We start from the raw sequence: 27561 nt of genomic DNA, 5'->3' as shown, positions 1-27561 counted from the left end.
ATACACTGATGCTGCAGACAGCGGATAACGAACACAGCACGGGGCTCTATAAACCTCGGGGCCACACTGTAACTTCAGACAACCCCTCTCATTGCCCACAGTCTGTGAGGACCTGAGCCCAGGACACGTTTATTTCCCGTCACTACTATGAACGGGCACAGTGAGCGCCTGGAGGCCGGGGCTGACACTCGGTGAACTCGCAGTGACGCAGAGCGCATCACCGCCCGGCAGCGCCATCCCCATGAGGTGACTGCCTCAAACCCCCATCCTATTGGCCGGCGCCAGCTGCCCGGAGCTACCCCGCCCTCCCTGGGGAATCCCTAAGACTGACAGCAGCAGCAGACCAATGCCGGGAGCTGGTCCAGCGTAAACCACGCCCCCACGTGGAGGTGGAGACGTGCGAACCAGCCGTACGAGAAACACAATCGTATAACCACCATTACCATAACTATGTCACGATTCGCCTCGACCACGCCCCGATCTCTCCACTGACCAGGATGAGGGCGTTGACGGTTCCGAATGCCTGTCTCGTGATTGGTCAGCGCTTTCGGGCAGTGGGCGGAGTATTCCTGCTGGTTGTTTCGCCCGCTCCTGCCGCCCCCTGGCGGTGTCGAGGGTAAAGGGAGGGGTTGTCGTCCCTTTGGCTGCCAGTGCTTCTAGGCCCGGAGAGCGGGGCATGGGCTGAGCGCGGCTGTGCTCCCGAGCCCCTGTGTTGTCGCGGAAGAGGCGGGCCTGCTTCCAGGGGGGCTGTTTCCGCTGCGCGTTCCCCTCTGACACGGAACATTTCCCTCCAGTATGTGTGTGTGAGGTCCCTCCTCCTTCTCTGGCCATCTTTATTACATTCATTACCGCAAAGGAAGAGCGAGCCGGCCCTGCCTCTTACCGTCACCCCATTCCGGAGAGCTTCGAGCATCCGCGCTTTCCACGGCTACCGTTACACCGGGGGACCGGGCGCGATTACAACCTTCTACGTCATCGGGATCCCGGGACATGATCGGCTGCTGCTGGGATCTGGACGTGTGATCGATCATCCCCTGACTGCTCGGTGGGTGACTGATCGCGTAGGTGTGTTGTAGAGGAGGGGATCCCCATTATCCCCCCTGTGCGGGGCTGACAGGAAGCGGGGACTCCTGGATCCCCCATCAGTCCCAAAGGGACGATCGCAGGCGCTGAGCTTCCTGTTGTGACTTCTCTCGGGCCTGGGGGAGGGGGGCTGGGCACATGGATGTGGGGACTGGACCAGGCTGTGTACAGGATATGTACATGTGAGGTCACTGCCAGGTCACAGGCTGCAGGTGGTGTCAGCTCACAGGTGTGGTGACGTCACGCCTGTGACATCATCCCTCAGTCTATAGACTTCTCCAGTACATTGCTGAGTGTTTGGGGGGCAGCAGTTTCAGGCCGGAGAGGTCACTGTGGGGTCTATATGTCCCAGGGACTACTTGCACTGTCTGTCATGTGGTTGACTGGTTGCTATGGGAGACGCCGCCTGGTGCCCACCTTGGTATGTGAGGCCTTTGTTATAAAGCCGGTGCGCTGTGTCTCTAGGTAGCGTTCATAGTTATGTTGTCGTCGGAAACTTTTTGAATGTCCAAAAAATTCAAGCAATTTGAAGGGATTTTGATGGATTACCTGAGTTCCGTAGAACCACCATCTGCTGTGCAAACTGGCTTTGTTGCCCATAGCAACCAATCCCTGCTAAGCTTTCATTCGGTATTCTGCTCTTGAAAAATGAAAGCTGTGCTGTGATTGGTCACTATGGGCAACAAGGGAAATTATTTATTTTGGACTGCTTCTGTAAGGTGTTGTAATGACTTGTCGGCCATAGTGATGTGCTGCGTTCATATACTGTTCATAGTGACGCGCCGCAGGCTGCTGCGGTCATGTACTGTACATAGTGACACGCCACAGGCTGCTGCGGTCATTTACTGTTTATAGTGACGCACCGCAGGCTGCCGCAGTCATGTACTGTTCATAGTGACGCACCGCAGGCTGCTGCGGTCATGTACTGTTCATAGTGACGCGCCGCAGGCTGCTGCGGTCATGTACTGTTAATAGTGACGTGCCGCAGGCTGCTGCGGTCATGTACTGTACATAGTGACACGCCACAGGCTGCTGCGGTCATTTACTGTTTATAGTGACGCACCGCAGGCTGCCGCAGTCATGTACTGTTCATAGTGACGCACCGCAGGCTGCTGCGGTCATGTACTGTTCATAGTGACGCGCCGCAGGCTGCTGCGGTCATGTACTGTTAATAGTGACGTGCCGCAGGCTGCTGCGGTCATTTACTGTTAATAGTGACGCGCCGCAGGCTGCTGCGGTCATTTACTGTTAATAGTGACGCGCCGCAGGCTGCTGCGGTCATTTACTGTTATAGTGACGCGCCGCAGGCTGCTGTGGTCATTTACTGTTAATAGTGACGCGCTGCAGGCTGCTGCGGTCATTTACTGTTTATAGTGATGCACCGCAGGCTGCCGCGGTCATGTACTGTTCATAGTGACGCGCCGCAGGCTGCTGCGGTCATTTACTGTTTATAGCGACTCGCCGCAGGCTGCTGTGGTCATATACCATTCAAAGTGACATCACATGGTTGACAGTTTTTTCTGATACGTCTTTGAAGCTGGACGAGACTGAGTGAAAGAGCTTGCGGCCATGTGTACTGTTATACCGTTAGACTTTTGTAATCTCACATAACCAATTTAAAGGGGCACTCCATCGGCTACGTATTACATTATTAGAAGCAGTTTTACAACTTGTCATTAAGGCTGGGTTCACACCTGAGCGTTCGGAAACGAGCGCTCTGTATGCGCGATTGTACGGGCGTTTACAATCGCGCATACAGAGATTGCCGTTCACACATTGTCGCGCGTTCCCGAATTTCTATGTGCGGGAACGTGCGACAAACGCCCAAAAAAAAGCTCAAGCACTTGTTTGAGCGTCGGGCGTTTTACAGCGCGATCGTACGCGCTGTAAAACGCCCAGGTGAGAACCATTCCCATAGGGAATCATTGGTTCTTGCCTGTTGTGCGTTTTACAGCGCGTAGGAACGCGCTGTAAAACGCTCAGGTGTGAACCCAGCCTTAGAGTTGGGCTACACAGGGATTTTGGTTGCGGGGCAGCTAGACATGAATGGGGCTGCAGTCCTCATGTTTACCAACCGCATTCCCAGAATCACAAAAAATCCAACTTTGCCGTATTTTTTGCAATTCTGGGGTTGCGGCAAACGTGTGTGTTTCGTTCTGACCCCATTCATTGCGATGGCTGCCCTGCCACACTCGATACTTGGACGTGACCAAGATCACCATGTAGCCCTACCCTAAAGTTTGGTGTGGTGTCTTTTGACATGCTCCTCCTGCCACGTTTACCGCTAATTTGTGGTTACCCGAAGGGACGAGCGCTTTATGTTGGCTTTATCTGTGGAGGACCAGTGTCTTCTTAGACTCTGCACCCCTGTGGTCCTCATCCAGACCGTGGCAGGAGAACTAGGCACCAGTCATAGTCCAGCCACATGCTCCATCACGGTTATTACATGGGGGCTGGTGATAGAGAGGGGATCATTGCTGGTATCGCAGGCTGAAGGTAAGGAGTGGCTATTTTATATTAGAATTCATATTGCTTCTTTTCATGTCTTATTACAAGCCGGCTGGTATTCCTGCTAGAAGTTATGACTGAAGGTCCAGACGGGTGTTACCAGTTGGGGGTGTCGTTGCTTGGTCTGCCATTAGCAGTACTGATTGGTTAATACCAGGCTGTGCAGGGGCCCACCTCCAACTTGTAACGCCCATCTGTACATTCACTGCAAATGTCTAATACATTCCTAGCTTCTAGTAGGAATAATAAAGGAATGGCACAAGGTAGAGCCATAAAAATAGCTGCTCCAGAATTATTACATGAGGAATGCAAGTAGTTACTAAACTAGGGGGGCGAGTCCTCTTTAAAGGGGTTGCCTGCTTTTTACTATTGATGCCTTCTCTGCTCTGTTTACCTGCTCGTCACAGCACTGGCAGTGTAATTACAAGTGTGCGGTCTCCATTCACTTCTATGGACGGATCTGTAGTATTCACTTAGACAGACGGAGCCATCCCATAGTAGTGAATGGGGACGCCATACTTGTAATCACACCTGCCCTCCACTGCAAGGGCTGCGGTGAGAGGTAAACGGAGCAGAGTGCTTATGAGCGCTGCCTTCTCTTCAAACAGGTGATCGGCGGGGGTGCCGGTGTAATGTTACATTACTCTACTTAGTGAGATTTCCCTACCTCCTAAATTCCGGTCACACTGGAAATGACGTGAGGAGTTGTGCCGATCTGCGCATGTGCAAAACGACAGTTTAGGGAAAATCTCACAGCGGAGTTCAGCTGCACACCAGGACACTGTGCATGCCCTGGAGAGCCTCAGTAGGTAAATATTACGGCCCAGTGCGCAAGCGTGGCTAACTCCAGAACATCCATAAGATCTACCTACCCCCAAACTGCGCAGGCGCGGAGATCGGATGGATGTTCTGGAGTTAGCCGCGCTTGTGCACTGGACCGTAATATTTCCCTACTGAGGCTCTCCGGCGCATGCGCAGTGTCCCGGTGTGCAGCTGAACTCCGCTGTGAGATTTTCCCTAAACTGTCATTTTGCGCATGCGCAGATCGGCACAACTCTGGCACGCCTCCTCATGTCCGGACCGGAAGTTAGGAGGTAGGGAAATCTCACGAAGTAGGGTAATGTAACGTTACACCGGCAGTCCGGAGGATAAGGGTACTTTCACACTAGAGTTTTTCTTTTCCGGCGCTGAGTTCTGTCCTCGGGGCTCAATATCGGAAAAGAACTGATCAGTTTCATCCCCATGCATTCTGAATGGAGAGCAATCCGTTCATGATGTCTTCAGTTCAGTCACTGAACGGCGTTTTGGACAGAGGAAATACTGCGACATGCTGCGGTATTGTCTCCGTCCAAAATTCCGGATCAGTTGCCGGAATGCCGCATCCGGCATTAATTTACATTGAAATGTACTAGTGCCGGATCCGGCATTAAAATTACCGCAATGTGGGATAGAAACTGATCCGTTTGTCCGTATGACAAACGTAGAGATGGATCCGTTCTTGCAGTGCATTTGTGAGACGGATCCGTCTACAAACGCTGTCTGTTTGCATGCAGATTGCCGGATCACTCTGCCGCAAGTGTGAAAGTCATCAATAGGAAAAAGTGGACAACCCCTTTCACTACTGTTCATCTGAGGCCGGTTCCTGTACATCCTAGTCCTTCAGTAGTCCAGGTCTCCGCTTGTCTTCGAGTGGGGGGGGGGGTTTGAGATCCTTATGTATTTTTTATGTTTCAGGTAGAGGCGTTTGTTCCATTTCTAGTAGTGATGAGTTTGGAGGCCATCATTGATTTTTCTCGTCTCGGAAAGGTTTGTGGCCGGGTGTCCTGTATGTCTGACTGTAGAGAAATATTTAGTGTCCAGCGAGTAGGACTTCTGGTAATATGGATGAACGTTTCCCTGAAGTCCAGGAGATCTCTTCATTTCTTGCTATTGATTTTTCCTCTCAGGATATCGGAATCGTTTGGTCGGTAGATGGTCAGTTCCTGTGCACATTGCATTGGGGTGGGGGCGGAGGTGCGCGCGTCTCTTTTTATATAGATTTAACAGTTTATGGCAAAAATTGAAATCTGGATAATTTTTTACAGAAACGAGTCTAACTGCAGGAGAAGAACTGGCTATGAAGGGGCTGTGACATATAGTGGGGCAGGTGTCCATAGCAGTCAGGTCATTGGGGCTGGGGATTAGACTAACCCTCCTGCCTCGCTCCAGTTTCAGCGCCACTCTTGTCCATGGGTTGTGTCTGGTATTGCAGCTCCGCTCCACAGAAGTGAATAGGACTGAGATGTAATACCACACACACCCTGTGGACAAGGGTGGGAAGGCAGCCATGTTTTCCCAACCCTGTACATCTCCTCCTTTGCATTTTGTGGGAAGAGCTGTGCCATGGGAAACATGGCGGATACCCTGCAGATTTTCTGAGAGTCGGTGGGAGGAGCAGCAAAGTGGGCGAGGTTTAAAAATAAATAAAATTAACTTGTCACCCGGCAGAAAGATGACGTGGATTTTATATTCGTGACGTGTCAAGTTCTGATGCGCATTTCACACTTGGCAATGCAGAGGGTAAAAGCTGCTGCTAATCATAGTGTTTATACATTTCTTCACATCTTTATAGGGATTTTCTAGCATCAAACACCTTTTTAGCTGGGGCCAGGACAGCGCTCTTCCTAATGTAAAAATCGCCCTCATCAGCCCCCCTCCCCCCTGCTCCATTCTGGCACTGTGTAAACCATTGGACAGAGTCTTGTATGCTGCTGCTGCCAATTGCAGGCCTCAGTGGTGACACGTGGCCAGCAGCACATCACTGCTGGGTCAAATGCTGCTTGGGGACATTTTTTTATTTTCAGCTCTGTTGTTGTGGCCCTAGCTAAAATGGGAGTAGACGCTGGAAAAGCACTGTAAAGGGGTTACATGCTCTCCAAAAATAGCTGAGTGAGTGTGCTCGGCTATTTTTGGAAGTCCCATAGAAATAAATGGAGAGCGCACTGTGCAAGCGCGGCCACCACTCCATTCTTCACCTCCATGGGACTGCTAGGAATAGCCGAGCCAGCATTCGACTATTTTTGGAACTCCAATAGAAATGAATGGAGCATGTGCATGTGTGGCTGCTGCCTGTTCACTTTGGGGGTCCCATTCTGTCGATAAGTGGGACACACCCCTATCTGACATCGGTGGCATATCCCAGGGATGTGCTGCCAATGTCTAAGGTGAGTCAACCCCTTTAAGGCTGCGGAAGGAACACAAACATTAAAGGGGTTGCACAGGGGGGTGAAATCCGGAACATAAATTGACAGGCTGTGCGTTGAGTGTTCCGTTTATGTGCAGAACGTCTCTGCAGCATGTGGATGGAGATGGCATTTGTCACAAGCACCTGGCTTGGTTGTATGTTTTTGGTTGTATGACTTTTCTTAGACCTGCGGTCTCCTGACACGCGTCACCTTGTAGCCCCAGCCTAGAGGGGTTTACCAGTTTCCAGATACTGAAGACCTGTCCTCCAGGTAGGTCATCAATATCAGGTCAGTGGGGGTTCGACATCTAGCACCCCCGCCAATCGGCTTCTTTCGGCATCTGCTGTCTCCGGACACGATATAGTGGATGGAGCTGGAAACAAAAACACTCGGTCCACTGTGTAGCGTCCATGCTGGGTTTCTGCTCCTCCGCTCCCATCTACTTGAAATTGGTGCTGGCTCCCCACAATCTTATGTTGATGAGCTGTCATCAGTATTTTGAAACCAGGAAACGGTTTTAAAGACCTAATCAGTGGCTATAATGTCTGGTCAGAGGAGGGGAAAAACCTACCACTCATAAGCAGGTCTCCTGTCCTGGCCGATTGGATCCTCCCCAAATTGGAAGAAGTAAGGTCCCATGAACGCTGTGAAATCACTGGCCACAGCGGTTACCTACTAGAAGGCCCCTCACCTCCAGTGATCCAATCAAGGTACCACTGTGCAGAGGAAAGGAGTGAGGTTCCTTGGATTAGTCGGGGTTCCAGAGGTTAGGACCCCCCCACAATCCGGTTACCTCAGGTCACTTCTTCATCATCATCTGATCTCAGATTTGGCTTGCCAGTCGTGATGCGGGTGCTGATTCGGGAGGCCCAGGCAGCGGAACGTGTCGGGACAGGTGTTGGTGTTCATGTCACATTTCCCCCTTCTGACATCAGTGGCTTTCATGGAAACACTATGTGAAGCGCTGTGACGGAATTCAACAGTGTGAATGTGGCCTCGCTTTTTCAGCTGTTTTTAACACAGACATAGTATAGCGGATGGTTTTGCCGGCGAGTGGTATCAGTTTTGTCTGCGGTTGCATTTAGTGTTTTATTTTTTTATTTTTTTTTCCTCATCAGGATTGCATCCGTTTTGCATCCAAAAGCTGAAGGATAACACTCAACATCTCTTAGCAGCCATCGGTGAAATACCTCAGTATTTCACGCCACCCCGTTCATTTCTGTGGGGTGAGGGCTACACAAAAAATGGACAATATACCGTTGATACATTTTTAATTTATCACATTTAAATTTTTTCCCCCTGAATGCAAAAATGATCAGTGATTGATTTTCATGTACTTTCCACAGCCATGTCCCTGTTGTGCAAAAATAGAACGTGTCCTATACCTGTCCACGGAGCGCAGAATGTGGACCCATTAAAATCAATAGGTTTTCGGACAGAAAAATAGACATGGTTGTGTGCATGAGGCCTAATTGACAAACTGGTGTGTGTATAGTGTTAAAATAGAGATAGAAGTGATGGCTGCCTTGATTATATTCTATTTACATGAAATAGGTAGCGCCATATGGCAGCACATAAGTCCCTCTGTATGGGACTGTATTATGGAGATATTCTCCTACAGAAGGAAATCTGCTATAGTGCACCATGTGATTTGAAACAAAATGTAGCATCAGATTCTGAAGATGGGGTTCTGTGCCCCTGAAAGAGTGGAGCGCCAGGTCGAGCATGTGCCTATTTTTTTTAAATTGCTCTTTATAAAAAATATGGCATCCTTTTTTTTTTTCTGTACAGAGCTGTCATGCTCTAGTAGCAGTTTCTGGATTTTCTGTCTTTTCCGTCAGACCAGGAGCAGAAGGGCTCCTTATCTCTGACATTATAAACACTCATTATAGCTCCATCCTTATTTTACTGATAAGAATGTGGCTTAAATAAGTGTTTATGATCTCTTAGTAAATTAGAGATAAGGTTTATTAGATGACCGGCACAAAGTGAAAGTACCAATCACACAGCTAGAAAAACTGTTAACGCTTTTTGACAGAACAGCTCAATATTTTTGATAAAGGCCAATTGGAAAAAACGATTTCAGTAAAATGCACTCGTAAAAAAAAAAAAAATTACCTCTAATAGTGTGCCTAGCCTTTAAGGCTGTATTACCTGCTGATTTTTCTTCGGCAGATGATCGCTAATGAGCGTTTGTATTAATGCTTGTTAGCGATCATCTTGCAGTGTAATGCTGCAGCCAATTGCCCGATAAACGAGCAAACACTCATTCATTGGGCAAGTGCGATGTTTGTTTATTTTTTTAAGCGTACTTTAAAAAAAAAATTGTTTGCCGGCGACAGATCGTGCTGTGTATTTACGATCTGCCACTGGCAAACCACTACACAGCATGGGGACGAGCAATGGCCTAGTGATAGCTCTTTCCCATGCTGCGGGGGAAGTCACTGTACGTAATAGCAGAGGTCTCCTCCGCTAGCGAACAGGCGATTGCTTTGAGGGAACACTTCCCTCCTGACAGTCACTCAATTGGCCTGTGTAATACAGGCTGTCTAGACCTGGACTTGATTATCACAGTGGCTCAGGCTGGATGTCAGCATGCCTGAGAAAACGCCAATGCTGTGTTCTTGAAAAGAAGCCAGAAAAATATAAAACGCCAGCGGCAAAAAAACACTTGTTATTTCTTATTGCTAACATCTGGAGCTGTTGTATTTACTGCAGAAAACAGCACTAAAAGCACAAAGGTGCAGAAAAACGCAAGATAAAACCTACATGTGAAGCCACCCTAAGGCCCCTTTCACGTGAGCGAGTTTCCCCGCGCGGGTGCAATGAGTGACGTGAACGCACAGTACCCGCACTGAATCCTGACCCATTCATTTAATCAGTTCTGCGTTGCGTGAAAAACGCAGCATGTTCTATATTCTGCGTTTTTCACGCAGCCTTGGCCCCATAGAAGTGAATGGGACTTCAGTAAAAAAACACATCAAAACACACTGCACTCACGCGGATAAAACTGAACGCAATCGCAGACGAAACTGACTGGACTTGCTTGGGAAATGGTGCGAGTTTCGTTGAACACACCCGGACCTAATCCGTCATGCTTGTGTAAAAGAGGCCAAAGGCAACCTTCACATGGGTGCTGGTGAACGTGCAGAAGAGCCGCACAGATTTTTGTGCGTTTCCGAACCCAAACCACACCAAAAGCTGTAAAAACCTAATTCACATGTGGATTTCAGAGCGAAATGATGGTTCTCTATTTTGCTGTGGTTTTTGCGCACTAACAACCGTTTATAAAGGCCTCTTGTATTTATGTTTCTGCCAAATACGGATACTGTCTGTGTTGCGTCATTTGCATTTTGCAGCCACATATAGGACGTATTCTATCTGTTTGCGGAACTGGCATACGGCGGCAGAAAGTACACAGATCATCCATGTGCTTTCCGTATCAGTGTGTAAAAGATTGTCTGTCTGCAAAGTGCGGACCACGGAATCACTAAAATCATTTGGTCCGCATCTGGACTGCATCTGTATTTTGCAGATCCGTGTTTTATAGACATGGTCATGTGCTTGAGGCCCTTATCCACGTTGTGTGAACACACGTTTGGTTGCTACGGCTTTGAGAAGCTCTCGCTGTAATGAGCTGCTCTGGTGTACAGAAGTCATACAAGAGATTGTTGCTGTACTGTTACGTCACGTGTTCGCTTATTGTCACGGCAAAGGGCTCGACAAATCCCATAAAGCCAGGTAGTCCATGTGTCTAGAGATGATTGGCTTAGGTGCCATTCTTTTGGAATCTCTTGGCTCCTGGAGTGGTCTAACTGGCTCCTGAAGCCTACAGGTTTTTCGTCATTGAGAGGACTGCTTTTGGGATTCAGTCATGCAACTCGTCCTGGAGAGTGAAGACCTGGTACTGATTGTAGTCTACACAGAGCGGACTGTTCCCTAAATGTCACACCTAATGCCTGGAAGAAGCAGCCTCATTTTTCAGAGGCCAAGTCTGTGTCCTTTTAATGGATTCCTTTCTGTGCACTGTCTGACTGGAGATTGTGCCAGTCCGTGGTAACCTTTCTTTTAGATGCTCGTCTTTTGGTGGCGTACGGATCTTGTGTCATCATAACCGATCACTGTTCAGATTTTATTTTCTAGTAGATGTTCAGATCTTATTTTCTAGTAGAATGAAACCCTGAGTCCGTTATTTTATTTTTCTGTTGACCTGAATATAAGAGGCATTTCCTTTTACATGATACGTTGTGATTGCACCGTCAAGTGTTCCATATTAAGTATTATAAAACTGTAAAAGAATTATATTTGTGTGGTGAAATGGAATGGAAAAACAGAATTCTGCCATTGTTTTGTATTACTGCGTCCCCTGTGTGGTAGTTTTTCATAGACCCGGACTTCAAAGGGCTAGTTGGTCTACATCATGGTCCAAAGTAGTGCATGTCTGATGTCTCACTAACTCATGGTCACTACTGATGTGTGACCAAATACATTAGGTCAATGTGTACATGTGGTGTCCATCGAGAACACGGAGACCTCACGTCCGTGATTCTCTGAAGTGTCAGAGGCCTAAGGTATGTGGTAATGGAACCTAAAGCCTCATGCACATGGTCCACAAACCGCAGAGACGAAAGATATGGTTGACTTCAGTGGGTCCACTGTTCGCCTTTTTAGTGCAAATATAGGACATTTTCTATATTTTGAGGAATGAACTTACAGATGCGGAAAGCACATGGAAGCCATCCGTGGTTTGTAAGTAGGCCCAAGTGGCTGTCCATTTCTGCTGTGTTGTCCAGGTTGGATCTTCAGAGGGTGCCACATCTCCATGCCTGGTATACTGGCGGATGGTATTTTTATTTTATTTCCCGTGCCACTTCTGAATTCATGTAGTGTGAATCTCGCAGACAGTGCCCTCAGTTTTGTGTCTTTGATCTTCCCTGTACAGTTCTTCTCCTAGCTGGTTGAGCTTTTCTTTTGACCTTCATTAAGTCGTCCTGACCCTCATTATCTCTGTTTAGGATTTGTGTGGTGCTGCGGCTCTACTTAATTCCTCTCCTTTAACTTTCCCTGCAAGTATCTCAGTAGATCCGTGTTCTGTTCTCCAACAAGTCGGGGCATATTTCTTCACAGAGACGTCTGAGCAAAAGGAGAAATTCTATTTACATGTGTATGAATAAACACATGATTAAATGCGTATAGGGAGAGAGAACACCTTCTGCACATGAATATTGAACTGAGTCAATTAGGTAAAAATGTATAAAAATAAATACCAACACATGTAAAAAAGCAAGGGGCTAATCTGCATCCTGCAACTCTAGGACCATCTGTAAGACTGGCAAAATCGCAGATCAAATGTCTTAAATTGTACTTTCTGCACTTTGTGTTATTTGGTGTATTTTTCCTGCATTTTTAGAGGGTGGCCTTGTTGATTCTGATCCGGGTGACAGCGAGGATCCAGCTTCTGAAACCCTTGGCAAACGGCTGATGTTGCCAGAGGAAATACATGGTGCTGCTTTACTAAAGATCAGTCCTAAGAAACTATCTTGCTACTGTTTTTATCAAACTGTGTATAAAGACATTGGCCTTAAAGGGGTTATTCAACCCCTATAATGCCCGGGCGCCTCATACAGGTTGTATTTACCACTCTCCCCGACACCCTCGTCGCTCCTGATGCCCACACCACTGCGACATCTCCCCGTTGCACGGATCAAAACATCTTGCGACCAGTGGAGTGGGGTGGGGTGGGGGGGGGGACCAGGGTCCCGGGAATTATAGGGGTTGGATAACCTCTTTAAGAGCGGTTCCTGCAGCAGGGCAGTGGAACCAGATGACGTATTGGGTTTAGGTGTGTTTTCTTTTCACGTGAACTGGGTGTTCCCATATCTGTTTTATGAAGCGGCCTCTGGTGTGTATGTTGGGGGGGGGATGCATGGAAATGACCATGCGGGTGGGCTACTCTATTTCCATAGCTCCCATAGAGGTCAATGGAAGCTAAGTAAATGGCATAGCTTGGTTGTTTCTGGAATCCCGACCACCTCTGTACATGGTGGGTATTCCAGTCTCAACCATGAATTATGGAGATGGCAATTATCCCATTTAGGGGGCATTCACACGACTGCATACCTTTTGCAATCTACAAGTTGCGGCCTTTTGCCTTCCACATTTTGCAGATCAGCCCGCCCCGCCTTATGTTAGTAATGCCTATTCTTGTCCCCAAAATGAACAAAAATAGGACATGTTCTATACTTTTTTTGCGGGGCCACGAAATGTACATACGGATCTGAACAACACATGGTTTGCTGTCCACATTTTTTGTGGCCCCGTTGACTGGGTCCACATCCGATCCACAAAAAAAGCCGTTCAGATACGGGCCAAAAATACGGTCATGTGATGTCAATAGACCTATAAAGCGAGACTCTAAGCATATTTTCCTAATTCCTTGACTTCAGTGGGAGCAGCGCTGTAGTAACAAGCACTCTCCACTACACTGTGCATGGTGCTATGTAGTTCCAGCGATACCCGAACGACCTCCACCGATCAGCTAGTGATGGCCTGTACTGAGGAGTTTAGTGCTTGCACACTATAGACTAAAGTACCAGCTTATGTGAGCTCCCACGGTCCTGGCCACCAGAGAGGTTGGCATTTTTCTTATAGTGTTCTAGCATGACCACCACTGATGGATTACAGGGTGGTCGTAACCAGGGAAACAAGCGGTGTATAATGTGATAAGTGCCTTGTATTAACTTTCTTTACATATTAAATGCCACTTACTGAAGTGAGACAGCCCCTTTAAGTTTAACACGTCTGTCTTTCTACCCCTTTACTGAAGTAAGGCTAGCTTCCTGCCTGAACCAGATCCGGCGCTGCCGGATGCAAAATGAATGTCTGCCGGCCCCATTAAAGTATAACCGCAACCAGCTAGCAACCAATGACGCCGTGCGCTCCTGCTCTGAACAGGAATCCAGCCCAGCATACCACGGACCGCTCTCGGCCCCGGAACACGGCCGTGTGCATTCGGCCTTGCACAACCACTTTCTCACCAACTTTTTAGTGAATAATTATTTGGACAACGCATGACCACTGCAGCCAATCAGTGACCTCAGTGAATGCACCAAAGAGGCCAATGATTGGCTGCAGGGTCACGTGAAGTGACGTCATCTGTTGCAGCTGGTTCAATAAAGCCTGGCTGGAGCAGCCGCGCTATATCTGTTCAGCAGGTACTACCTGGTTCTTTATTGGAAGTCTTGAAAAAAGAAAAAAAAGAGAGAGGCTGAAAGGACCACAATGTTTGGCGCCAGTCAAAGGGGAAGGAGACAATACCTATATTTGTAAGGAATATATATTTTTTCAACACGTGCGGATCAGTGATAAAAAGTCGCACTGGAAGTCTAGAGATATTGAGACCAGCTGAATTGTGTTCATAACAGCAAGTGAGGTAGATAGTAGAATCACACCAAGAATACTCGGATCTAGTACATAAACTAGAAGGTGCAGATATAAACTGGTATTGTCAGGTTTTGGACCCCTGGGGGCCTATACATATAAGTAAAACAATATAATTGATAACATTTTAAATGCTTGATAAAAACAATAATGGTATTTTCCACTGTTATACCTGGTTCTTTATTGGAAACCAGGCAACCCATTAATGGCCTGGTATGTTACATGACCCTGGTGGCTTTATTTTACCACTCCATTTCACATTAAGGGGTCATGCACATTTTCTGTATCCGTTAGTTTTTTTTTCTTTCTTTGGTTCTGGGTCCATTCTGTTTAAACAGGGTCGCAAAAGAACGACCTGTTACATGTGCATTTGGCAGCTGAAGGCATCTGTGTTGGTCCCATGTTCATATGTACCCATATTACCGAGAAAAATTATCTTTTAATATATGCAAATGAGTCTCTAGGAGCAACGGGGGCGTTGCCGTTACACCTAGAGGCTGTGCGCCCCCTGCACTTTTATTGACGGGGCCAGGTGAGATCACATTTACACTGCCTACTCCTGTCAGTCAAAGTGGAGAGGGCGTGGACCCTCTAGGAGGAATAGCAACGCCCCCCGTTGCTACTAGAGGCTCATTCGCACATATGAACATGGGACCAACACAGATGCCTTCAGCTGCCACGAGCACATGTGACAGGTCTGCCAGTGGAAAGAAGAAATGTCAAGAGTGTTGCTGATGCTATAAAATATTTTATAAAAGATTGGCAAATCTGCAAAATGTGAACAGCGGCTAAAACTACTCAAATGTATCCCCTAGTCACAGGATTCAGGAGTGGCGGTGAAGCATAAGCGCTGTCCGTTGTAAAATGATGTCCATGCATAAAAATAGGCATAGGTACCTGCTTGACCCGCGTGGCTGCTGGGGTGATGTGCCCATACACATGTCACTGGCCTCGGCGGTCTGGTGCCTTATACTGCTGAAGATTGGCTGCAGCGGTCACACGTTCCTACAGGCACATCATCTTGGCGCTAGATACTTGAGGGAAGCGGACGGGCAGTCCCTCTGTTTGGTCACGCTTCTGCCGTGCAGTTCTAGAAAGCTAGGCTATGATGCTGAATGCCAAGGGCAGGGCAGCAGTAAGTCCATCTGACCAGGCACGGTGCCCGTTCAGTATGAACAGATGACGCTTGTGATCCGAGCGCTGCCAGATTGTTGGTTCCTTCAGCAGCACATGGACCTGACAGATGCTTCACCAGGAATGCTGATTTATGCAGACAGTTGGAAATGGATTTGTTTCAACAAAATATTGTGTGTAAAAGCTTTCCTTTACTTGTATCTGCAAATACAGCGGAGAGTCATGGAATAGTTGTGTCCTGGTGAACGAAGGCTTGTTCCCGCGGAGCCGCATTTATGGCAGATGTCATCTTGACCATACAAGGTTTTATTACTTGAAAAAATGCATTTCGTATGGAAGACGCCAGCGGACTCTTGGCTGTTGTTTGCTCGTAGTTAAATCATTGACCTGGCGACCAAACTGGTATTCTGTTTTTATAGCGTGGTATCAGTCCTAGTGGAGTGTTCTGTAAAATGTAATGTCCTCTATATAGACAAGGTGCCACCAACACGAGATTGAAAGATTATAGCAAGTCAGATTGCAGCGCTCACCCACGTGTCGTACCGGAGGCGCGGATGTGGCCAGGACAAAGCCAACATGAACTGTGTAAAAATTAGAAGGGTCCAGCTTTCGATAAAACGATATCCTTTATTCAATGCAGTAAAATCCATGCAAAATCGGCGCGTTTCGGATCTCAAGTTAAGGCCACTTTCACACTAGCGTTCGTCGGTCCGCTCGTGAGCTCCGTTTGAAGGGGCTCACAAGCGGACCCGAACGCTTCCGTCCAGCCCTGATGCAGTCTGAATGGATGCGGATCCGCTCAGACTGCATCAGTCTGGCGGCGTTCAGCCTCCGCTCCGCTCGCCTCCGCACGGACAGGCGGACAGCTGAACGCTGCTTGCAGCGTTCGGGTGTCCGCCTGGCCGTGCGGAGGCGTGCGGATCCGTCCAGACTTACAATGTAAGTCAATGGGGACGGATCCGTTTGAAGATGCCACAATTTGGCTCAATCTTCAAGCGGATCCGTCCCCCATTGACTTTACATTGAAAGTCTGGACGGATCCGTCCGAGGCTATTTTCACACTTAGCTTTTATATGCCAATATAATGCAGACGGATCCGTTCTGAACGGAGCCTCCGTCTGCATTATTATGATCGGATCCGTTCAGAACGGATCCGATCGAACGCTAGTGTGAAAGTAGCCTAACTGTGTCCTTACTTATATCCGAAAAGCATCGATTTTGTATCTGTCTTGTTTTGTTTGGATTTTACTTCATCAAATAAAGGATATTGTTTTATCAGAAGCTGGAACCTTCTAGTTTTTACAGAGATTGAAAGAGTAGACGCTGCATTAGGCTGGGTTCACACCTGAGCGTTTTACAGCGCGTACGATCGCGCTGTAAAACGCCCGATGCCCCAAGAAGTACATGAGCTTCTTTGGGGCGTCTTGTCGCGCCTTCCCGTACATAGACTTCAGCGGGAACGCGCGACAATGGGCGTTCGCTTGTCTCTGTATGCGTGATTGCAAACGCCCGTACAATCGCGCATACAGTGAGCTCCATCGCGAACGCTCAGGTCTGAACCCAGCGTCGGGGTACGTTTTATACACGGGATGCCTTGTACATTTTACTCCAGTTTTCCAATGAGAAAACCACAATAAAAGGCTAGTTTCGCACCAGCCTTTACAGATCCCGCAGGTGGTTCCGTTCGAGAACTGCCTGTCGGGTCTGTTACTGCTGGAATGCCGTCCTGCCCCATTAACTATTATGGGGTCAGGCGGTGATCGGGCCAAATCCGGCAAATGTATTGAAGATTTGGCCATCATCCAGCTTGCTCTAAGGGAGCATTCACATGAATCACACGTGCACTCATTCATTTCGATGGGGACACACACATTGCGGACAGCAGACGGATGTGATGTGTACTGTCCACATCCGTTCTGCAAATTCTAGAACCGGAGGACAAGAATAGCCGTTCTACAATAGGGTCCAGGATGCACACCGCCGGTATCCATGTCTCGTGCATCTGCAGTTTCTGGGCAGATATGGTTGTGTGAATGCTCCCTAAGACTATATGCACACGGCCGTTTTGGTTTTGCAGTCTGTAAACTTCAGATCCGCCAAATACCGATAAAAGCCATGTGCAATCCACATTTTTTCTCAGTCCCATAAATGGCTATTTTTGTCTGAAAAAAGGACAAAACCAGGACACGTTCTCTAACTTTCGGGATGGACATATAGAATCGGACAGCAAAATGACATTGTGTGCTGTCTGTTTTTTGCGGATCCGTACAAATAAGGGAGTCCATGTGTGATCCGTAAAAAAATAGTGATCCCAAATACGGTTGTGAGCATGAGGCCTAATACAGTAACAAAGTTTTGCCACACCATGTCACTATGTTTGTAATGCAAAGGGGGAATTCTGCATCAAAATCCACTTGTAGCGCCACGGGTTACTTTGTTTTTTTCCTGGTTAGTTTATGTCCCATAAGGGTTCAGTGGGGACAGTTCTGGATGCCAGAGGACCTCCTCTTCACGCCTGACCAATAAATCAGCTTCACTGTAGAGGGCGCTACATTCAGAGGCTCCTGATTGGCTTTTTGCTTACTACTTTCAGTCGGCCATGTATATAAGATTCATGTCAGTTGACGATAGTGTGTATGGTGCCAGCCTGACTGCCGCTGCTGGCGGATGAAAGAAGTTTTGGTTATGTTGATGTTCAGTCGTCTAGCTCATTTGTTTTCATGGTAAATAAGCCACAGGCGGTGGTGTCTGCGCTCCTGATGGAAATAAACCGGAGTAGTCATCTGATACCATGCTTGTTTATGAAGGAGATGGAAGAGGGGGCTGTTGGCAGAGAGCGCTTCGGGCACTGCTGTGGGGGGCGCTTCTGAAGAGGGCACTGCTGTGGGTTTGGACCTCTTTATCAAGCTTTTATGTGGCCTACACTACAGTAGGTAATTGTGTGTGGCAGACACCTTGGTATGGGCAGTTCTGTGCTGGCACCGCTATTAGGCTGCCTTTGAGATCAGGTCCTTGTGGTACGCTCCCAATACACATCAACATATCTTACCCCATTCCCATTGAAGAAATAAATATACATGCCCATGTGCACAATGGGAAGCTGTTTAATGGCGTTTTGAACACGTCATGCCCTGGAAAACGCCCCCTTTACACAGTAGAATACGTGTGTGTGTGTGTGTGTGTATATATATATATATATTCTTTTTTTTCTGATGACCTATTCTCTGGATAGGTCATCAGTATCTAATCGGTGGGAGTCCGACACTCGGCACCCCCGCTGATCAGCTGTTTGAGAAGGCACCGGCTTTCCTGTGAGCACCACGGCCTTCTCTCTGCCCACCAAGCACAGTACATTGTATAGTGGCTATGCTTGGTATTGCTTGGAGCTGCTCCTAGGCCATGTGAACGATGAACATATTGTAACTGGCCTATGAAAAGCAGAAGGCTGCAGCTCTCACAGTACACCTGCTGCCTTCTCAAACAGCTGATCAGTGGGGGTCCTAGGTGTCCCCCACCAATCAGATACTGATGACCCATCCTTAGGCTAGGTCATCGGTAAAAAGATCTCAGAAAACCCTTTTTAATTTGCAGAAGACAAGTCCTATCCGTTACCAGGTCGGGTCACTTGGAGTAATATTCTAAAATGGTCTTAAGGTTCTAAATGGGGCTGGTTTGGAGGTGCAGCCAGGATATAAGGTGGGTGAAACGTTTTCTGTTTTGTTTTTTCATGCTTCTAAGGCCACATGCATATGTAGTTTGCGATTCGCATTCAGTCTGTGTTGCATCTGCATTTTTTTGTGGACCTGTAGACTTCAATCAGTTTGTGGTCCGCATTTTGCGGCCAAGTATAGGACATGTTCTAGCTGATTGCGGAATGTACATACGGGAACTACAAAAAAAAATGCTCATTGGTGGAGGTGCCAATCAGATATTGATGACCTCAAAGAAACTGCTAATAATCGAAGTAAAAAAAATTTGCACCATTCATAGACTAGACATTTAAAAGTCTAACATTAGAAAAATATGTCAGTATCTGATTTTGTTTAGCTTAAAGGGGTTCTGCACTTTCATTTAACTGATCTATCCTCTGGATAGATCATCAGCTTCTGATCGGCGGGGGTCCGACACCCGGGACCCCCGCCGATCAGCCGTTTGAGAAGGCAGCGGCGCTCCAGCAGTGCTCCAGCCTTCTCACTATTTACCGCCGGCCCACTGACGTCACGACCAGTATCAACTAGCGTTGGCAGGGCTAAGCTCTGTTCACTTGAATGGGGCTTAGCCCCGCCCACGCTAGTTAATACTAGTCGTGATATCAGTGGGCTGACGGTAAACAGTGAGAAGGCCGCAGCGCTGCTGGAGCACCGTTGCCTTCTCAAACAGCTGATCGGTGGGGGTCCCGGGTGTCGGACCCCCGCCGATCAGAAGCTGATGATCTATCCAGAGGATAGATCAGTTAAATGAAAGTGCAGAACCCCTTAAAAGCATCCGTATGCCACACACATCCCTGCATTCAGTTTCCATATGTCCGTATTTCCGTTCAGCCCCAAAAAATTACGGACAAGGATAGGACTGTTCTATTAGGGGCCAGCTGTTCCGGTCTGCAAAATACGGAATGCACACGGACGTCATCCTTATTTTTTTGCGGAGCCTTTTTTTATGGCCCGCAAAATACATACGGTTGTGTGCATGAGCGCTAATGCTGAGGTATGTGGTGACGGATTCCCTTTTAATGCTGGTTTTCATTCCTCTGATGCCTCAGGCACACAACCATTATTTCAGTCCGCATCCGTGGGGCCACAAAAGATGCGGACAACACGTTGTGTGCTGTCTGTATCCATATGTCTCTTCCATAGCCCCTAACATACTGCGGGACCTGCGGATGGGAAAATGCGGATTTACTTAGCCAGTACCTGTGTTATGTGCATCCGCGAGAACGGATACGGTTGTTTTTGCATGCGTGGTAACTGTGTCTTACACGGTGAGGGTTATGTCTCTAAATACTACTTGAACATGCTGTAAAGTGCTACTTTTGAGATGACAGAACATTTATGTCCTTGAGAACTTAGTAAGTGCCGGCTCCAGGGTTTCTGAAGTGTCGGCATTTAGAGGCAAGAGTGGAAGTGTGCTGATTTCAACCAAAGGGTAGATACTTAAAAAAATGGGGACCTATTGGTCACGGTGTACAGGAGGCTGTGTGGAGGCCTCTAGGTTCTGTATTGCAGAGCTGTAGGCACTGTATATGTCACCCCCATACACCTTTGTATTCTGCAGGATAATACCGTGCCAAAAGTTATTTCACACGCTTAGCCCAGATCCATCAAGTTCACAGCTTGTGAATTATTAGCATAAGGGCTCATGCACACGACCATATGTATTTTCAGTCTGCCAAAAATACGGATGACATCAGTATGCATTTTGCGGAACAGAACAGCTGGCCCCTAATAGAACAGTACTATCCTTGTCCGTAATCCGTAATGTTAAGTTTTTTTGCGGAATGGACATACAGATACAGAATCGCTTTGATAAAGGAATCTTTTATTTTGCTTGCGTTAAAATCTCATCCATTAGTTACAAAATTAAGTTTTGTAACTAATGGATGAGATTTTACTGCAAGCAAAATAAAAGATTCCTTTATCGAAGTGACGCTGGATTCCTTGAACCTTTTTTGCATTTGTGCTACCCGGGCCTGACTTGGGTTTTCCATGTTCACGGGTGAAGGAGGGGCAGGTGAGAGCTGCTAAACTTTCCATTTCTCTACAGATACAGAATGTACACTGAGTCATTTCCATTCTTTTGCGGCCCCATTGATGTAAATGGTTCCGCATACTGGCCGCAAAAAAACAACAACGAACGGACATGGAAACAAAATACATTTGTGTGCATGAGCCCTAAGGCCTCTTTGACACGAGCGTCGCGTGTGAGGGCCGCATAGGATGCGGGGTGCGTTGCGGGAAAATGCACAACTTTTCCACGCAAAGCGTTTTAATGCGTTTTGCACATGCGTGAGAAAAATCTGCCCAGACCCGAACCCTGACGACTTCACAGAAGTTCGGGTTTGGGATCGGTTTTGTGTAAATTTTATTATTTTGCCTTATAACATGGTTATAAGGGAAAATAATAGCATTCTTAATACAGAATGCTAAATAAATTATGGATGACGGGGTTAAAAAAAAATTATATAAAAATTTAACTCCCCTCATCCACTTGTTCGTGCAGCCCGGCTTGTCTTCTTTCTTCTTTAAGGATCTGGGAGAAAAGGGCCTCATGCATTGCACCCGTGCGGAAAACTCGCCCGTGTGAAAGGGGCCTAAGACTAGTTTCACACTAGCTCGTCTAGCCTGCTGGATCTCTCTGTATTCCGGCATTGCCAGAAGCTGCACTGTCTGGCCCCATTAACTATAACGAGGTCTGGCGGCATTGGAACTCACTCCACTCCTTATACTACTCTGCAGGTCCCTTCCTGGCTCTCTGTAATGTGCCGATCCCTAACGCATTACCTAAAACGTTGCACTTATTCTTTATAAATCGCAAGCGTTGAACATACCAAAGCACGTGAAATAAAATCGCCGGAAGTGGACTCAACTTTTGGCATGCTGTTCTGCTTCTTTACCTATGGTTGAAAATTGGATGGGTGAGTGGTTTGAAGACGCACCCAGTAACGTATCCAAAGAGGGGTTCTGCCTGGTACCTTTTTAACCCCTTCAGGACCGGGCCATCTTAAATTTTTCGTTTTTTACTCCTAGTCTTCCCAGAGCCATAACTTCCTTTTTTTATTTTTCCATGGACATAGCCATATGAGGCCGTGTGTGTGTGTGTGTGTGTGTGTGTGTGTGTTTTTTTTTTTTTTTGTGCTTTTACTTTAATGGCACCATTTACTGTTGCAAACATTGTAGTGGGAAGCTGGAAAAAAAATTCAAATGGGGTGGAATTAGAAAAAAACGCAACACCATTCACAATGGGTTTTGTGTTTAGCGTTTTATCAGTAAACTCTATAGCTGTATAGAGGAAAGACCAATAAAAAAATGAAAAATCCAAATCCCATAGTGATGTATAAAATTACATTTCAACCACCCAAACTTATGGATATTTTCAGAACAAAAATTTATATGTAGACTATAGGCTTTACATTAAATTCAATGTACACTTTTGGAGGCTTTTTTTTTTTTATGAATGCATTTTACCCATTTTTGGCTAAATAAATTTTTTTCATTTTGGCCTTTATTAAAAATATGTAGCCGTTCTGTCAAAAAGGGTTACGGTAAGTGGTTTTCTAGCTGTGTGACTGGTACTCTAAATATCTCTGGTGTCTCTAAGCTATTAAGAGGTTATAAACCCTTATTTAAGCCACATTCTTATCAGAAAGATGAGGAATGAGCTATAATGGGTGTTAGGAGGTCAGAGATAAGGAGACCATCAGCTCCTGGTCTGATGGAGAAGACAGAAAATCCAAGGGGTGCTACTAGAGCATCTCTGTACACAAAAATAATAAAGACCAATTAACAAAAATATTTTTAGCTCAAAATGAGTACAATGCAGTAATTAAAAAAAAAACTGTGCTCAAAGTTGTACATAGTCTTTTCAAAGCGGTTGTCCAGGCATACTTTCCCGCCAGATCTCAGATGCAGCTGCATGCTCGGCAGTTGAACCGTCGAGCCAATCGCCTGACAAGCACTGAAGGAAGCCCTATTTTGATTCATTGGACCTGTGGATGATTCTTGCTGGACAATCCCTTTAAGCAGTGACCATTCGGATAATGTGCCACTAACAAAAGTAAAAGCTGCCCCTAGATTGGATTAATTTGACTGTCTCCTAATATCTAGGTGTAAAAGAGAATTTTAGACGTAGCCTGCAAAGAAAGTCCAATCATATAAAGGGTCATTATAAAAACTTCTTGTGACATTTCCCTCATGGTAGGACTTTTATGTTGGCATTTTACATGATATTTTGGTTAGGATACAGATAGAAGCACAACACGGCGGCAAGCTATCCGTGTGCCATTGAAATGTTCTAGGTCATGGACATGTACTTTTATTCCGTCCGCCTCTCGGCATATTTGCCGTGATGCCACCGGAAATCCGGCCCGTCCATTTAATTATAGTCAATGGGGCCGGAGCGGTAGTCCGGGTGCAGGCACGCACTAGCGGCAGCACGGATCCGACAGGCTGTTCACCCGCCAGAACAACCTGCCGGAGTTCCTTGACGCTAGTGTGAGGGTACTTTCACACTTGCGGCAGAGGATTCCGGCAATCCAGACGCAAACAGATGCATTTGTGAGACTGATGCGTCTTTCCGGTTGTGATCTGGAAAAACTGATCCGGTATTTATTTATTTTTTCCATTTTTAAAGGGTCTGTTTTGCTGGAACACTTGGGGCCGGATCCGGCATTAATGCATTTCAATGGAAATTAAAGCGTGCTGCGGTATTTTCTCTGTCCAAAAACGTAAGAGGGACTGAACTGATGCATCCTGCAACTGATGCTCTCCTTTCAGAATGCATTAGGATAAAACCGATCAGTTTTTTTCCAGTATTGATCCCCGAGGCCCGAACTCAATACCGTAAAACAAAAACGCTAGTGTGAAAGTATCCTGAAACTAGCCTAAGAATCATGGAGGAGAACGCTTTGGTGTGTGCCAGTGAATGCACTGCCAGGAAAAGTGACCATGTCTGCAGTTCAGTCTGGTGGATGGGCTGATCCGTGTTCCTGTGCTTGGCCTTTCATGGGTTCTTGGAAAGGTTAAACAATGCAGTCTCTGCCGGGTTGAGTTTCAGATAGCAGATTTAGCAAGGTGACTGTGATCGGGTATCGCTTCTTATTCATAAGGACCTTGAAGTTGGTAATCAACTTGTGTATGCCAGTAACTTTCCTGCTGACGTGAGACAACTTTGAATAAATGACTGGTAAAAAGGCTGTTTTGCATAGGATCTCTGGATATAATATCTTCATTTATATTGGTGCAGTATTCTTGCTTAGTTATAGGTCCTGTCCTAGGACTTGCTTTGCCTTTTTTCTCAGAAATTAGGTTCCAAATCATAACCTAAACATCACCGAGCTCTGCTCCTCTACCGCGATCATACCATGCTCTCAGGCTGAAGCTCTGTCTCACAAAAACAAGCTGTAAAGACACATTAGGAATGCGTAAAATTTTGGACCTAGAATAAAACAACAATGTTAAAGTTGTTTTCCTGGACTTAAATATTGATAACCTATCCTTAGGTCTAACCAGTGTAGGTTTGACCCCCAACATACCCAACCTTCGGCTGTTTGAAGGGGCTAAGGTACATTGATGACCTCTGCAGCCTCTTCTTAGTACGTGAAGCAGAGCGCCAAACATTATATAGTGGCTGTGCTTAGTATTGCAGCTGAATTAGATTAATTTGAATAGGACTGAGCTCCACAAAGGCCTTGTGTCGAACAAATCTGACATCACGTGCCAAAGAAGAGGCTCACAGAAATTCTGTAGCCCCTTCAAACTGCAGATTTGCCAGCGTGTTGGGACTCGGGACAACCAGCTATGAGATAATGAAGTCCTATCCTGAGGAAAGCTAATTGCAGAGGTTGTCCCATCTGAAGTTTTCATGGCATAGCCACAGAATATGTCATAAATGTCTGATAGTTGGTTCTCTGGAAACTGGCAACTTTCTCAAGAATGGGCACCTGTTGCGTGCTGCTGGGACAGGAGAGGACACCACGCATGCATCGCTCTCTTCATTCACTGATATGGAACCTAGCCAAGCACGCTTTCTGTGATTTTTAGGAAGTCCCATACCAGTGAATGTGAGCTGCACATGTGTGGTCTCCTCCGTTTCCAGAGAGGAGGCATAGGCTCCTATCAGACTTTCATGACACAATATGCGCGCATGCCGTAAATGTCCAGATGGGACAGCCCATTTAATGAGTGGACATTTACCGTAATATACCATTAGCCATAGGCCGCATGCACACGACCGTGGTGTGTTTTGCGGTCCGCAAATCGTGGATCCGAAAAAGACGGATGATGTCCGTTCGCATTCCGCAATTTGCGGAACGGCACCGACATCCTTCAATATAAATGCCTATTCTTGTCCGCAAAGTGCGGACAAGAATAGGACATGTTATATATATATTATTTTTTTTTTTTTTTTTTTTTTTTTTTTAGCGGGGCCACGGAACGGAGCAACGGATGTGGACAGCACGCGGAGTGCTGTCTGCATCTTTTGCAGCCCCATTGAAGTGAATAGGTCTGCATCCGAGCCGCCAAAACAATGGCCGTGTGCATGAGGCCATAGTTTCATTCAAGGCACAGTGTGTAGTGGTAGCCCCTAACTAGTCTAACCCTATTGACTGGGTTTGGGCGACCCAATAAGATTTCTGGATAAGCTAAATCTATTGCAGTTTACTTTAGTCTGTGGTTAGCTGCTTGTACTCGGTGGCTTTGAGAAAACACCTTTCTATCCGCATTCCTCCTGATCTTTCCTGGTTCTTATACAGCACTTCCTTGTTCTAGAGTCGGCACAGACAGGACGGGGATATTCTTTCCATGTATAATATTCTGTTTATTTCACTTGGACTCTGAAGCTGAATTCTACAGGTTCTACACATTCCTATGGTCACAGTCAATAAATAGTGTTAGGCTGCTTTCACACTAGCGTTCGCTGGTCCGTTCGTGAGCTCCGTTTGAAGGGGCTCACGAGCGGACCCGAACGCAGCCGTCCAGCCCTGATGCAGTCTGAATGGAGCGGATCCGCTCAGACTGCATCAGTCTGGCGGCGTTCAGCCTCCGCTCCGCTCGCCTCCGCACGGACAGGCGGACAGCTGAACGCTGCTTGCAGCGTTCGGGTGTCCGCCTGGCCGTGCGGAGGCGTGCGGATCCGCCCAGACTTACAATGTAAGTCAATGGGGACGGATCCGTTTGAAGATGTCACCCTGTGGCTCAATCTTCAGGCGGATCCGTCCCCCATTGACTTTACATTGAAAGTCTGGACGGATCCGTCCGAGGCTATTTTCACACTTAGCTTTTTTTAGCTAATATAATGCAGACGGATCCGTTCTGAACGGAGCCTCCGTCTGCATTATTATGAGCGGATCCGCCCGAACGCTAGTGTGAAAGTAGCCTAGATTGTAGGGCTCTGATGATCAGTGGAAAACATTGGCAAAATCAGAGTAATTGAAGATGTTACCTCTGCTCCTAGTCCTGCAAGGAGAATTTTGCAGTCCAACTTGAATTCAGTGGTGAACCATTGATCAAGATGTGAAATTGTCTTTACTATGACTGGTGGGAGAAAGAGGTTGAAAGGAGCCCAAATGCGTAAGCATGAAGTCCACAGAACTCAATGTATATGGAGGGGGTGGGAGGAATGGCTGTCAGAAAAAGGAGTGTTTGGTCCAAATGTATTGATGTTATATGACCCCTTATGTCGGGGTCCACCACTATGTCCGTTAGTACCTGGGTGGTAAATGCATTTACGGTCAATAAATTAGATATGCAGCGATCTCCTCCATAGTTTGTGGAGGAGAGTTTGCTAATGCCATTGCTCTTCCCTATACTGACTTGTTTGCTGGCAGGAGATCGTGTTTACACAGCACAATCTGCTGCCTGTAAATGATCATTTTTGCATGCGCACAAAGGATCGGATTACTCGATGAACGAGTGTTTTGCGGTACATTTGCACTGCCCGATCATCTCTAACGAGCATTTCTATGAATCTGTGCGATTCTCGGCCCGTGTAAAGGGCCCTACACTAAGCAAACGTAAGGAGTTTTCAATTCGCTCACCTCATCTACAGTGGCCCCCTTCTCCTAGTTAGCTGAGGTCACCTGACCTGTGATGTCAGCTTCTCTCCCTGCCCTGATGGCGTTTGGTGCACAAGCCTGATGGAGCAGGTCTGCTTCTGTGCACAGAACCCTTAGGCCTCTTTCACACGGGCGTCGTTTTTTTTGCCCGGATAAGAGCCGGGTGCGTTGCGGGAAAATGCGTGATTTTTTTTCTGCGCGAGTGCAAAACATTGTCATGCGTTGCACTCGCGTGAGAAAAATCGCGCATGTTTGGTACCCAAACCCGAACTTCTTCATAGAAGTTCGGGCTTGGGATTGATGTTCTGAAGACTGTATTATTTCCCCTTATAACATGGTTATAAGGGAAAATAATAGTATTCTGAATACAGAATGCATAGTAAACCAGCGCTAGAGGGGTTA

General features: G+C 46.9%; 1 protein-coding gene across 4 annotated transcripts in view; it reads left to right on the top strand.

The window, feature by feature from the left end:
• Positions 1–538: 538 nt before the first annotated feature.
• Positions 539–27561, top strand: part of CSNK1G3 (casein kinase 1 gamma 3) — a 112885-nt gene continuing 85862 nt past the window's right edge. The window contains exons 1-2 of one of the 4 annotated variants that reach the window (XM_044275877.1): positions 539–1045; positions 18981–19085. The gene's annotated coding sequence lies outside the window, so the exon portion shown is untranslated. Of the gene's footprint in view, positions 1066–18980; positions 19086–27561 lie in introns of all 4 variants that reach the window. The other 3 variants (XM_044275876.1, XM_044275878.1, XM_044275880.1) reach the window with 3 other exon arrangements.

The sequence above is a fragment of the Bufo gargarizans genome, chromosome 1, assembly GCF_014858855.1.
Source record: "Bufo gargarizans isolate SCDJY-AF-19 chromosome 1, ASM1485885v1, whole genome shotgun sequence".
NCBI classification, from domain to species: Eukaryota; Metazoa; Chordata; class Amphibia; order Anura; family Bufonidae; genus Bufo; species Bufo gargarizans.
This window is presented reverse-complemented; position numbering and strand designations above follow the sequence as displayed.